The sequence below is a fragment of the Salvia splendens genome, chromosome 6, assembly GCF_004379255.2.
Source record: "Salvia splendens isolate huo1 chromosome 6, SspV2, whole genome shotgun sequence".
Classification (NCBI taxonomy): Eukaryota; Viridiplantae; Streptophyta; class Magnoliopsida; order Lamiales; family Lamiaceae; genus Salvia; species Salvia splendens.
The window spans coordinates 18566387-18580442 of NC_056037.1; the positions used below are offsets into that span (position 1 = coordinate 18566387).

At 42.7% G+C, this 14056-nt stretch overlaps 1 pseudogene; it reads right to left on the bottom strand.

The window, feature by feature from the left end:
- Nucleotides 1-5931: 5931 nt before the first annotated feature.
- Nucleotides 5932-13750, bottom strand: LOC121807253 (annotated as a pseudogene).
- Nucleotides 13751-14056: the final 306 nt, after the last annotated feature.

Sequence of the window (14056 nt, forward strand, 5' to 3'; positions counted from 1 at the left end):
GTTTTTTATATCCTTCATAATCCGTTGGAAGAGAAAATTTGAACTAAGAAGATGAAGGGAAAAATAAGGAAATGTAGTTGAATGTGTGTGACATAGATGTATCTATAGGGATAAATCTGTTTAAAAATTAAAAAAGAAATAAATTCCCACTAGGTGTTGTATGCTGCTGGAAAATTGAAATATATTTAAAAAATTATTTCATATATTCATATATTAAAATAAAATAAATAAATTAGATAAGCCACGTGACAAGCCCTGGTCGGCTCACCCATGTACGGGCTCGAGCACACCTAGGTGTGGAGATGAGGCTTGCGTGGGCTGTTGCATTGTCGTGCTTTTCCGATAAGCATTGTGTTAGGATTACAAGCAGATTATGATTGCAAGAGTGTGAGTGTGTGTGTTTGATCGGAGAAGAATCAAGAGAGTTTCGCAAAAGGAGAAATCGTATTGAATTTGCAGAGAAACGAAAATAGCTGAACTAACTGAAAAGAAACAAACTAACGGCTATTTAAATCTAAGCCAACAAACGGTCGAAAGAATCGAACGCTCAGGATTTAATCCATCTTAAAACGCGAGATCCGACGGTTGCTGAAGCGTCTCAGCTCCTTCGATTTCTTCAGTGTTGATCAGCTCGATTGCAGCTCGATTCATCACTCAATTTCTACAAACTCCACCTTGATGACTCGATTGCCAATCAGCTGCCCTTCTTGAGATTTATCAAACTCATGCACAGCTCCAGCTTCGTCTTTGGTATTGGTTTAGTCAGCATATCTGCTGGATTATCCGCTGTGTTAACCTTGAAGACCCTTATCTCTCCATCTTCTATCCTCTCCCGAATGAAGTGTAATCGCACATCAATGTGCTTACTTCTTTCATGGTATACTTGATGTTTTGCTAAGCATAAGGCACTGCTATTGTCACAGCCTATGCTCACTGACTCTTGAAGTATACCAAAGTCTTTCAACATGCCTCTGAGCCATGCACTCTCCTTCACTGCTGAGGTTAATGCCATGAACTCAGCCTCGGTAGTAGACAATGCAACCACCGATTGCAAACTGCTTTTCCAGCTGATAACTGAGCCAAACAAAGTGAACAAGTACCCTGACTGTGATCTCCTTGTATCCAAATTCCCAGCAAAATCAGAGTCAGTCCATCCCACCAAAGCATCTCCCTTATACTCACTTCCACCATCAAACATGATCCCATAATCAGTGGCTCCTCTCAAATACCTCATCAGCCACTTCAAGGCAGACCAATGCTCCCTACCATAGTTAGTCATGTACCTGCTAGTTACTGATATGGCTTGAGCTATGTCTGGCCGTGTGCATATCATGGCATACATTATACTGCCAATGATATTCGCATAAGGAATTTTCTGCATTTTCATCATCTCAGATTCTGTTTTTGCTTTCTGCTCAGCTGTCAGCTTATGTTGCTGCCCCATTGGCACAGCCACACTTTTGATGTTATCCATCTTGAATTTCTTCAACAACCTGGATACATAATCACCTTGGGTGAGCCATATCTTACTGCATTCTCTCCTCCTCACAATAGACATTCCCAGAATTCTTCGGGCAGGCCCCAGATCTTTCATTTCAAAAGCCTCACTGAGATCTTTCTTCACTTGTTGGACTTCACTCATATTGACCCCAACCAACAACATGTCGTCCACATACAATAGCAAGTAAGCAACTGCAGCTCCACCCACATTCTTGATGTACACACATCCATCATAGGAAGATCTCAGAAAACCAGAATTCTTCATGTGCTCATTAAACTTCATGTGCCACTGACGGCTGGCTTGTTTCAACCCATAAATGCTCTTTTTCAACAAGCAAACCTTGTTCTCATCACCAGCCTTCACAAAACCCTTGGGTTGAGCCATGTAAATGGTTTCCTTGAGCTCACCATGTAGGAAAGCCGTTTTAACATCTAGTTGTTCTAGCTCCCAGTTCTTCCTTGCCACTATAGCCAATAAGATCCTGATAGAGGTGTGTTTAACCACAGGGGAAAACACTTCATCATAATCAATCCCATACTCTTGTGTGAAACCCCTTGCAACTAACCTTGCCTTGTATCTCATTTTCTCACCTTCTGCCCCTTCTATTTTTCTTTTGAATATCCATTTGCAGCTCACAATTCTCCTTCCATCTGGTCTCTCCACCAGCACCCAAGTCCCATTTTTTAATAGAGAATCAATCTCATCAACCATGGCTTTCATCCATAGTTTCCAATCATTGCTGCCAACTGCATCTTCATAGCTGCTTGGTTCATAATACTCCATTTCCTCAGCAGCCATTAGACAGAAGAATAGATACTCAGCATCAGAGTACCTGTTGGATGGCTTTACAGTCCTCCTCACCCTATCCCGGGCTAACTTCCAACTTCCTTGAACATCAGAATCTGTCTGTTGCACTGGCTGCTGCACTTGCTGAGGTGATTGTGATTGAGAATTGGTTCCTGTGTCAATCACATTATCCTGCACACAATCTTGAATATTAGGATGCTCCACCTCAATTCCAGCAGTTTCAAACTCAGTTGCTCTTGCATTATCATCAGAGCTGGCAGTACTTGGCCCTTTCCTAAATGGTAGATCATGCTCCCAAAACACAACATCTCTGGAGATAACTATCTTCCCATTACCAGGCTCAGTGCACCAGAGCCTATATCCTTTCACTCCCGGTTGGTAGCCCAGCATGATACACCTTATAGCTCTAGGTTCAAGTTTCCCCTGCCTCACATGTGCAAAAGCTCTGCAGCCAAAGGTTCTTAGATTCCCATAACTGCATTGTCTCCCAGACCACTTATTATCTGGTATCTCTCAATTCAAACTTGATGCAGGACATTTGTTTATCAGCACAACGGCCGTAGAAGCTGCCTCAGCCCAGAACCGCTTCTCCAATCCAGCAGCAAAGAGCATACACCTTGTTCTCTCCAAGATGGTGCGGTTTGCTCTCTCCGCAACACCGTTTTGTTGTGGATTTAGAGGAACCGTTCTGTGCCTTTTAATCCCTTTTGACTTACAAAACACATCAAAATCCTTTGATAGATATTCTAGACCGTTGTCAGTCCTTAAGCATCCCAAACTTTCCTTCTTTTCTGTCTCCACCTCAGTGCACCACTCCTTGAATCTTGTGAGAGCCTCTGACTTTTCTTTTAAGACATAGATCCACATTTTTCTGGAGTAATAATCAATAATGCTCATGTAATACTTCCCACCTCCAATGGATTGAACTTGGGCAGGTCCCCACAAGTCGTTGTGGGCATAATCAAGAGGCCGGGTGGATGTATGAATGGCCTTTGGGAAGCTCAGCTTCTTAGCCTTCCCAAGCACACACTCTTCACATTGCACTGATTCATCCTCAACTTCATCACAGTGGATAAGCCCTTTCTTCACTAGCTCTTTCACAGTACCAATGGCTGGGTGTCCCAGCCTAGAATGCCATGTTTTAAGATTTTCAGTGATGAGTACACATGCTTCCTCAGTGCTGTCATTCTGGATACTTGCTGTCATGTAATACAGACTGCCAAGTCTCCTTGCTTTCATCAGTGTCTTCCCTGCCTTGCTGATGACCATTACACCATCCTCAGATACAAATTTGCAGCCCTTCCTTTCAAGAGAGCCTAGAGATATCAGATTCCTTTTAATCTCAGGAATGTATCTAACATCACTGAGCAATACAATGCAGCCATTCTCAGCCTTCAGCTTTATGGTACCAATCCCTCTAACAGAGCAGATTTGGTTGTTCCCCAGAATTACTGATCCGGAGGTCTCCTTCAAATCTTCAAACCAAGCAAGATTGTGACTCATATGGAAGCTACAACCCGAGTCCATTATCCAAGAGCCACTGTCATTCTTGTCTATAACATTCAAAGCCACTGGAAGCTCACCTTCTTCAACTTCCTCAATGGAATTCACAACCTTCCCACCACTTTCTTGCTGCTTTCTTTTCCAAGCAAAGCAATCTTTCTTTAGGTGGCCCGGTTTCTTGCACCAATGGCAAGATCTTGTTTCCCTTTGTTCACCCGGACTAGGCTTAGGAGCTTCACTATATTTCTTGTATGGTTTCTTGCCCTTGAACTTCTTCACATTCAAGCTTTCATGGACTGAATTTCCAGATTTCATCTCAACACCTTGCAGCTCCTTTGATCTCAAGGCAGCCTGCACCTCCAGAAAACTCACCGTCCTTTCCCTTCCATATAATATAGCATCCCGGAGCTGATCATAATTGGATGGGAGCGCATTTAATAACAGAATCGCTTTATCCTCATCCCCAATCAACACATCTATATTTTCCAGATCGTCAATTGCTTTATTGAAATCCTCCAACTGCTCCAACACCCCTTTTCCCTCCAAGAACTTATAGGAATACAATCGCTGCTTCATAATCAATCTATTCGCAAGTGACTTAGTAAGATACAAGTCTTCCAGTTTAGCCATTATACCTGCAGCCGTTTTCTCCCTTGCAATCTCTCGGAGCACTTTATCTCCAAGGCAAAGAACAATCGTGCTATACGCCTTCGCCTCAAGCTCCGCACGTTGCTGAATCACTTTATCATCAAGATCCTTGTCCTCTGCCTCATTTCCTTTTTCTTTTGTCGTCAGAGCAGATACAAGACCTTGCTGGGTGAGCATAGCCCTCATCTTCATCTTCCACAGGGCGAAATCGTTCTTGCCATTAAATTTCTCCGCCTCAAACCTCGATGCCATCTCTGTCGCAGATCCGTTTCCTTCTCGCAAGAATTGAATCAATTCTCAAATTGCGCTTCCCACAGACGGCGCCAATTGTTAGGATTACAAGCAGATTATGATTGCAAGAGTGTGAGTGTGTGTGTTTGATCGGAGAAGAATCAAGAGAGTTTCGCAAAAGGAGAAATCGTATTGAATTTGCAGAGAAACGAAAATAGCTGAACTAACTGAAAAGAAACAAACTAACGGCTATTTAAATCTAAGCCAACAAACGGTCGAAAGAATCGAACGCTCAGGATTTAATCCATCTTAAAACGCGAGATCCGACGGTTGCTGAAGCGTCTCAGCTCCTTCGATTTCTTCAGTGTTGATCAGCTCGATTGCAGCTCGATTCATCACTCAATTTCTACACATTGTTTAAGTCATGCGTCACTGCACTTAATTAGAGGTTGCATTCCTTGTGAGTCTTCTTCAAGTATCCCAAACTCATATTAATTGTGTGATAGAGACCATATGTTTGTTTGAGTAGGATCACTTTCATTTGATGGAAAGTTACTTACTTTAAACATGAAAGCATAACTAATTCAAAATTCACGCTATGCATGTATGATGTAAAGTTATTAATATTTTAATTTAATTTATATTTTTTAAATCCAATTTGTAGTTTCTAAAAGTATTCATAACCGGTATTGGGAAGGGGAGTTGCAAAGGCGCGGCGGGCGTCACCTCTGTTGTGACGGACGGGTGACGGGCGTGGGGCAATGCCCATTTCGGGCAGGGAATCCGCGATGGGGGGGAGGGGGGAGAGAGAGGGTAAATTAAGAGAAATGGGATGAAAAAGTGGATAAAATATGAGGAGAGAAGAAAAAGTAGGTAAAGTATGAAATGCAGTATAAACTTTCCACTTTTAGAAATGTGACTGATTTTTTTTTTACATTCCAAAATAGTAAAATGAGACTATTTTTCGCGGTCAGATGGAGATGGAGTATTATTTTCACACCAAAAATTCAATGTATGTGAACGAGTTTAGTGGAATTGTGGAAGGCACTACTCGAGCTATGACAAAATTCGCCAAGATGAAAAAAATGAAAATCTCACAAATGCAGATTTCAATTAGCGTAGCTATTGTGATGACATTTAATCAACATTAAATTTCTCGACTACCAATATAAAGAGAGTTGGTTTTATTATCGAAAACAGAAAGATAGATAATAGAAAAATTAGGAGGTGTCGATGCCGAATACCTTCCTTAGCATTAAAGCAAAGTCGTAAACCTTAGTGGAAAAATTAGGAGGTGTCGATGCCGAACACCTTCCTTAGCATTAAAGCAAAGTCGTAAACTTTGGCCGGATCAGTCAAGGATTCCGACACAAAGTCTATCTCCAAACACCTCTTCACCCACTCAATGAGCTTGGGGCAGTGCTCTCCAATGCTAAAACCACCGCACTTTTCGAAGGTGTAGAACCACGTCGTATACGTTATCAACGCAACATCCAAAAACCCAAGCTTTCACCACCGAAGAAGGCCTTGTCTCCTAGCTCCGATTCCAACTGCTTCAGAATCTCAACGAATTCCTTCTTCGCCGCTTCTAATTCTTCCCCACTCTTAGTCCACATCTTCCTTCCGGCATCATATAGCTGCAACATTAAACAAATCAATAAACCATAAAATAAAGCAATCAGATTGACGGGGGCATAACATAATAGAATAAAGTAAAAAAGAGAATATAATAACAGAGAAAAATATGTTGATGTTATGAAGATTGACTGATCATAGCAATGCAAGTGCATGGAGGCTTAAGATGGAGAGCACAACACCAAATCAAGAAAGAAGTTTGAAAGTTAGTTGAGCTAACGGCTACTCGCCGTTGGAGTTCTTGAGTAATTCGGTTACAACCGTTTCTTGATTGAAGTCCTGATTCACTAGTTTAGTTCAGTGATTGTATAAGTAGTGTAGTTAGCTCATTGTAGAAGGGTGATTCATTCATTTTTGTAAACACCTCTCGGATTGTCATTCAATAAGATTTGGATTCAAACTCTCTCACAAATATCTTTCTTCTTCATCTCAATACATGTTCTAGTTCTTAATCGTTCGATTAATCTTGTCTTTTCAACAATTGGCGCCGTCTGTGGGAACTAATTGATCGATCAACGGTATTGCAATGGAAGCAAGGCTCGAAGTAGAGAAGTTTACGGGGAAGAATGATTATGGCTTATGGAAAATGAAGATATGGGCGGTTCTGGTGCAGCAAGGCTTAGTCGCGGTTCTGACTTCGGCTAATTTGGATGAAAAGGGGAAGGCTCATGCACAAGATGAGAAAGCTCAAGCAAAGTTCGATGAGATGCAGTTAAAGGGCCATAGCGCAGTGATCCTATGTCTTGGAGATAAGGTATTGCGCGAAGTTCAAGGGGAGACAACAACATCTGGAATCTTGAAGAGGCTTGATGATGTTTACCTAGCCAAGTCTTTGGCTAACCGCCTGTATATGAAGAGAAGGCTCTATTCATATAGTTTTTCTGAGGACAAGTCAATCGTGGAGCAGTTGGAAGATTTCAGTAAGTCGGTGGATGATCTTGAGGCAGTTGATGTCAAGATCAATGATGAAGATAAGGCTATCTTGGTTCTCAATGCCCTACTCAACTCTTATGATCAATTGAGGGATGCGATTCTCTATGGAAGGGATAAGGTCATCACCTACAATGAAGTTCATGCTGCACTCATGGCCAAAGAGTTGCAGAGAGGTAATTCAAAAGCATCTGATTACCAACCTGAGTCACTCAATACCAAGATATTTAACAAGAAGAGGTTTAAGAAAAAGGTTGATGAGACTAGGCATGAAGGCTCTGGAGTAAAAGAGACCCGATCTTGCCACTGGTGCAAGAAGCCAGTTGTTAAGGATTTACTCCTTAACCTCGCACAAATTCCTCCGTGAGGTTGCGGGAACGTTTGCCCGTCGATCGCACACGACAAGAACTATGATCAATTCCCCGTGAAGTCGCGGGATCCTTGCCCGACGATCAACGACGATAGGAACTAGGGTTTGATATTGAAGAAGAAGGGAAACTAGCGTAAATGTCTTTATTTCTTGATTGATAATTATGAAATATTCCCACATATTTATAATGTGGAATCCTCAACAAATAAATCTAATCTAATCTTAACCAACTAAGCAAAATATACTATAAAGATATTAATTACTAAATTATGGGAGATATGGAAGATATGTCTCGTATCAACTCCCCCACGGTTGAAATCCACCTTGTCCTCAAGGTGGGAACCACGACACACGGATGAACATCGCGAACAGAAGCTCTGCCGGGGCCTCCCCTCCTGGATCAAATGCACCAAATTGTTGTTTCGCACATAACGGAATAGTTGAATGCCTCCATTCAACCTTATAGCTCCATTTAACAACAAATTCTTCAATTGATTTGTGCTCACACAGTACTGGAACAGGAGGTGATGGCTTCTGAAAACAACTGAGAAGGTACATGCTCGTTGCCTCTTGCTTGGCACATTCAACTTCTTGAATCCCAGTCAAATTTGCGTCTAACTCCGGCATGGCATCCCCTGCTTTCAATCCAGCATTAGCAATGCTCCTGGTCTTCTCCTTGGGCAGACATTTACTATCACACGTTACAGCAACAATACGTCCCTCGTCAATGCCCTCAACATCCGAGCTTCCTAGCAAGTGACTCACATCATCAGGTAACCTGCTACCATCACTCGAAACGGAATCTGGAGAAACCAATTCAAAGTCACCGGCCGCCACGAAACCCCCTGCCTCGTCCGTCCTCATCGTCGCTGCAAAATTGACATTCGCCGCATCAGATCCGTCAAAATGCGGGGCTTTCATCTTCTCGTAGCGCGACTGTTCGAAACGAAGCTGATCCAAACGAGGCGTGTCGTATTTCGGCTGTTCGAAAATCACTTGATCCAAACGGGGCGTGGCAGAATTGCCCCCTCCCTCCAGGCGGCCCCATGCATTGTCGCATGTCGACATGGGTCTGCCCGATCGATGCTCCGAGCTATGCGCCGGATTATCCCACGCTGTGGGTTATCTGCTGCGATTCCCCACGCCGCTGAGCACTTCGCGATCCCATGGTGACGCCCCCGAGAAGTTCGCGTGAAGCGGCCCATGCGTGGAATTCCCGCCGCCAAACCCTAGATGTGGCAGCGCAGAAACTCCCGTCGCCGTCGTCAACACAGCCCGATGCCGCGTCTTGTCGTCTCGCCCTCGCTGCCATTCAGAGTATGGTGGATCGGGGTCGGGCCTCGGCGGCTCCCACTCTGTCGCAAGTCGCCCCGGCTGATCGGAGAGCCGATGCGCGGGGTTATCCCAGGCTCTATGACGGCGCCCCCGAAAACCATCGCTACCACCGCCGTACCTATCCCACGTTAGTTGCTCTGTCTCCAGCGGCTGATTCGCGACCTTGAATGAAGGACCGACGAACCCTAGGTTTTGTTGAGAAGCCACGTCTGTGGCTGGAGATATAATCGGGCGTAGCCTAGTCGTCTCGCCTCTACCCCTCTGCCGATCCTCGTAAAGCGGCTCAGGCTCGGGCCTACCTTGTTGCGGTAGATGTGAAGAAGACCCACCGACAAACCCTAAGTGTGGAATTGAAGATACCATCGCTGCAGTCAGGATCGCATTCTGCCGTCCAGATTCTTCTCTCCAAGGCCGCCAATCTTGATATGGCGGATCAGGATCCGGTCTCGGAGGCGGCTGTGTGGTGGCTGACTGTTGTTCCGCCTCGTCCAGACGAGCCTCGATGCGGGCCAGCGACGCTAGGACGTTCTCGAAGGCCAACCCCGGCGCATCCAAAGCACCGCTCGTCGCAGGCAGAGTTTCCAGCCCGCGGAAGGTGCCGGCGGAAGAATTGACGATCGATTCCGTGCGATCCACGCCACGATTCGCCATTGAAAATTGAGTTCGACAATGAAAGCGCCAGTTGTTAAGGATTTACACCTTAACCTCGCACAAATTCCTCCGTGAGGTCGCGGGAACGTTTGCCCGTCGATCGCACACGACAAGAACTATGATCAATTCCCCGTGAAGTCGCAGGATCCTTGCCCGACGATCAACGACGATAGGAACTAGGGTTTGATATTGAAGAAGAAGGGAAACTAGTGTAAATGTCTTTATTTCTTGATTGATAATTATGAAATATTCCCACATATTTATAATGTGGAATCCTCAACAAATAAATCTAATCTAATCTTAACCAACTAAGCAAAATATACTATAAAGATATTAATTACTAAATTATGGGAGATATGGAAGATATGTCTCGTATCACCAGTGCATTTAAAGAAAGATTGCTTTGGATGGAAGAAGAAACTGGCCTCAGAAAATAAGTCCCATACAAATGTAATCAGCAATGATGGAGAAGAAGATGCAGAAATTATGAATGTGATAGATAAGATTGAGAGGGGTTCATGGATAATGGACTCCAAGTGCTTTTTTCATATATGTCCACACCTTGACTGGTTTCAAGATCTGGTTGAATGTAATGGATCGGTTTTGCTAGGGAATGACAATGCCTGCAGCATCAAAGGGATTGTCAGCATAAAGTTGAGGCTGAATGATGGATCAGTAAAGATTCTTTCTGAGGTTAGATATATCCCAGAAGTGAAAAGAAATCTTGTGTCTCTTGGTACTCTTGAAAGAAATGGTTACTCATTTGTCTCTGAGAATGGAGCAATGAAGATTTGCAAAGGCCAACAAGTGAAAATGGTGGCCAAGAGAGGAGGTAGCTTGTACTATTTGAATGCTACTGTGATAGTTGGTGAGTCTCATGTCACTGTGAGAAATGATATGAAACAATGGCATCTCAAATTGGGACATCCAACAGAAGGCACTTTGAAAGCCATGATCCAGAAAAAGATGATTGAAGTGAGTAGTCTGGAGAAAATGGAGCACTGTGAAGATTGCTTACTAGGAAAGACAAAGAAGCTTTCATTTCCAGCAGGTATAAGAAGGCATAGAACTGTTCCAGCTAACCCCAGCAGAATGGGGTTAGAGAGGATGAACCGTACTCTACTGGAAAGGGTTAGGTGCCTCCTGTCTTCTTCTGGTGCAGGCAAGCAATTTTGGGCAGAAGCAGTGACTACTGCAGCTTACTTGATTAACAAATGCCCTTCCTCTAGCATAGAAGGCTCAATACCAGATGAGAGGTGGTATGGATCAAAGCCAGACTACTCTAGATTGAAGCCATTTGGATGCAAAGCATTTGCACACTTGAAGCAGGGGAAATTAAATGCAAGAGCACTGCAATGTGTCATGCTTGGGTATCAGAGAGGTGTGAAGGGGTATGGGCTTTGGTGCATTGAGCCTGGGAATCAAAAGGTGGTGATCAGTAGAGATGTTGTTTTTATTGAAGACAACATGCCTTTTCTGATGAGCAAAACTGATAAGGAAGCTACTGATCTTTATGCTCCTTTGACTGAAGTAGGGGCAAGTACTTCTTCCTCTGATAGTGTGAGCATAGAGACTGATGAAGCAGGTGGAGTTCAAGGGAACTAGGAAATTGAAACTGAGGATCTACAGCATCAGCAAGGATACACACAACAATATCAGATAGCAAAGGACATGCCAAGAAGAGTCAATGTGAGGCCTCCAGCAAGATTCAATTATTATGAGATGTTGTATTATGCTCTACATGTGGCTGAACAAATGGAGACTACTAAGCCCAGTTCCTATGCCGAGGCTATAAGTGGACCAGAAAAAGATCAGTGGATTCAAGCCATGAAGGAATAAATTGAGTCTCTGATAAGCAACAAGACCTGGATTCTGGTGGAGAAAGCTGAATTCAGAAAGATCATTGGATGCAAATGGGCGTTCAAAAAGAAAATAAAATCAACAAGTTCACAGAAAGTCAGATTCAAAGCTAGACTTGTTGCAAAGGGTTTCAACCAGGAAAAAGGGATAGACTTTAATGAGGTTTATTCTCCAGTTGTGAAGCATAACTCCATTCGAGTCCTATTGGCAGTAGCAGCTAAAAGGGATTCGGAGCTGGAGCAATTGGATGTTAAAACAACATTTCTGAATGGAGATCTTGAGGAAACGATTTATATGGCTCAACCACAAGGTTTTGAAGTTCCAGGTTCTGAACAAAAGGTGTGTATGCTTAAGAAAAGTATATATGGTCTTAAGCAAAGCAGTAGGCAATGGTACTTAAAGTTTGGTGAAAGTTTGTCAAAACTGGGCTTCTCTAGATCTCTTTATGATAGTTGTGTATTTGTGAAGATGCAGAAGAACAAAGCTCTTGTGTATCTTCTTTTATATGTGGATGATATGTTAGTATCAGGCCCAGACATTGAAGAGATCATAAAGGTGAAGGAGCAGCTGAAATCAGATTTTGAAATAAAAGATGTTGGCAATGCAAGAAGGATCCTTAGAATAGATATAGTCAGAGATAGAAGCAAGAAGAAATTATGGCTGTTCCAGACTGATTATATTCAGAAAACACTGAAGAAATTCAGAGTTCATAACATGAAAAGCACAGCAACACCAATGGCTATGCACTTCAAGTTATCCAGTGATCAGAAAGCTAAAAGTGATGAAGAGAAAAAGGAAATGCAGTTGGTTCCTTATTCTAACATTGTTGGCAGATTAATGTACTTAATGATATGTACAAGACCTGATATAGCACATGCTATAAGCACAACAAGCCGATATATGACAAACTTTGGAAGACAGCACTGGAGTGCATTGAAATGGACTCTAAGATATCTGGGAGGTGCAGATAAGCTGGCTATATTGTTCACTGATGAAGGTGGAGCAGATGAGGAGCCTTTGGTAGGCTTTTGTGACTCAGACTACTCTGCAAACCTTGACACAAGAACGTCACAGACTGGGTATATATTCACCTTGTTTGGATCAGCTATATGTTGGAAGTCAAGTCTGCAAAGTGTGGTGGCTTTATCAACAACTGAAGCAGAGTATATTTTCTTAACTTCAGCAGTGAAAGAAAGTAAATGGCTGCTTGGGCTTGTAGCTGAGTTTGGAGTGGGGCAGAGAGGTGTAGCAGTTCACTTTGATAACAGTGGAGCATTGTGTCTTGCAAGGCATCAAATGTTCCATGAGCGCAGCAAACACATTGACGTGAGGCTGCATTTCATAAGGGATGAGGTGGAGAGTGGCAGGGTGAAGGTGATCAAGATTGATACTGCCCATAACCCTGCCGATATGCTCACTAAGCCTCTAAGCAAAGAAAAGTTTGAATATTGCTGCAAACTTGTGGGATTGTGTGCAGTAAATTTCTGAGCATTGCTTTGTTAAGCCAAGGTGGAGATTGTTATGAAGAATGGCTGATCATAGCAATGCAAGTGCATGGAGGCTTAAGATGGAGAGCACAACACCAAATCAAGAAAGAAGTTTGAAAGTTAGTTGAGCTAACGGCTACTAGCCGTTGGAGTTCTTGAGTAATTCGGTTACAATCATTTCTTGAGTGAAATCCTCATTCACTAGTTTAGTTCAGTGATTGTATAAGTAGTGTAGTTAGCTCATTGTAGAATGGTGATTCATTCATTTTTGTAAACACCTCTCGGATTGTCATTCAATAAGATTTGGATTCAAACTCTCTCGCCTTCATCCCAATACCTGTTCTTGTTCTTGATCGTTCGATTCATCTTGTCTTTTCAACAGTTGACTTTACCAAAATAGAAAAATGTGTAATCAACTCTAATGGAATATTCCAGAAAGGAATATGTTCCAACACTAATGGAACAAAGGGAGTAGTACCTTTTTGTCGATGTAATAAGCCCAGACCTAGCTTGAGCTCTCTGGTAAGGATGGGAGGGTAAAAGGGGGTTCTTTTGGTTCCAAACCTCGTCGATGTACTCAACAATGATAAGCGATTCACAAACGGGTTTATCGTTATGAATCAAAACGGGGATTTTCTTGTGAAAAGGGTTTGATTGAAGAAGAAACGGGCTTTTGTTGCGCAAGTCCTCCTCTCTGTACTCGTATTGCACCCCTTTTGCGGCTAGCGCCACCCGAGCCCTCATCTCGAACAAGCTAGTGAACAAATCCAGCAGAATCACCTTCTTCGCCATTTTTCAGTTTGTTTGAGAGTGTTAAACCAATACTATTATATAGAGAGCATGGTAGTTATTAAGTGAGCGCATTATTGGATGTGTAAAGTAGGGTTCCAACAATTAAGAAAAAATATTTTTCTAACAAAAAGAGAAAAGAAAAAGTATTTTAATAAAAAACTACCTTATGACAATAAATTGTACAGCACAAAAGTTTTTAATCCACAAAGTGCTTTTTACTTTATTAACATTATTTTTTACATTTTGTCCTACTAGTGCAAACTTATCGATTAACTAGTAGAGTATTACAAAATTGATATCTATACT